Raw genomic sequence first — 1,369 nt, 5'->3', positions numbered from 1 at the left:
AAAGGACGCGCGATATCACCTGTAGACCTGTAGACCTGGACGGTGACTCGCTTTGCGCTCGCCGCGGACATTGTCAATCTTATAGCGGAGTAAGGGATGTGTTGAGTCGATATTATACATTTTTGTTTTTTTTTTCGCATAAAGTAACTAGTGTCAAGACTTTTTGTACTCTGCTTTTTCAAAGATGGAGGTATGATTTTTATTTTCTTTGTTTTTCAATTTCATGCTGTATCAAGTATACAGCATAGTAAGCAGAGGGGAGCCTATTGTTAAGACACTCTGTTACCTATTTTCCATCGAATTCTGGACGAATTGTGTGTTGAGTGGAAGAACTCAACGCTGCGCTTTTGCCTCAACACCAGAGAAATGGAAATATAAATTAAAATAACGTATATTTCCATTTTTGATGCATCAAATGCATCTCCTCGAGTGGGGATCGAACCCACACCCAGGCACGTTTACAGTCACACTTTGTGCCCCTGCGCCACGTCTGAACTGGACTGAATCTATTTAATTTATTATTTTTATATATAATAACACCTCAAATAATTCAGTCGAGGTTAAAAAATTATCAATAAAAATAAACATGTGTATGTTATAAATCAATGTCAAATATTTTTTTCAGATTTCTTAAAAAAAGAAATAAAAATTAATATAGAAATTAAGTAAATTACATAGTACGTATATATATAAAAGACTTATTTCTTTAATTTGATACACATTATTAAAGATATTTTAATCAGTTCCGATATTTTTTTTATCAATAATTAACATATTTTATTTTATTTTAAGAACGCTCGTGCGCCTATAATTTATTTATTTTGTGAATTCAAAAATCAATGCAACAATTTAAAAATCGTAAATTATACATATTACAAAAATATTTAAATTAGCTCCGATAATATCAGATACGACGTTTAAGTATGCAAAAATCAAAATTATAACAAGTGTTTTCCCTCAAAAAGTAGGGAAAGGTGTGGAGTCGCTTCGACAGACTACTATTAAGAAGTACTTTATACCCTCAAGAATGCATTCAAGTTGTAATTCCATTATAAATGTAAATTTTGAATATCATTTTTACTGTTTATCAAATAATTGATAACGCGGTAATTGCTTACAATATGCAAATATCGATATTTTTCTTTCTTAAATGTATTCGACTGAACGTTATATACATATACTAGCGACCCTATTGCGGCTTCGCCCGCTTTTACTACTGGATTATTCATATAATGTATGTTTGTAAAGCACTTAAGATAATGTGAAAATTAATTAAACCCTAATGCAACCTGCATTTTCGTAGTTTCAATAAGGATTTTCCAATTGTTTTACACAGCAAGGATTTTTTAGTTGGTACCGTAATTTTATA

The sequence above is a fragment of the Heliconius melpomene genome, chromosome 13 (assembly GCF_056956725.1).
Source record: "Heliconius melpomene rosina isolate 202511_hmr_F chromosome 13, ASM5695672v1, whole genome shotgun sequence".
Lineage (NCBI taxonomy): Eukaryota > Metazoa > Arthropoda > Insecta > Lepidoptera > Nymphalidae > Heliconius > Heliconius melpomene.
The sequence above is the reverse complement of the archived record's forward strand: the minus strand, read 5'-3'. Positions refer to the sequence as shown.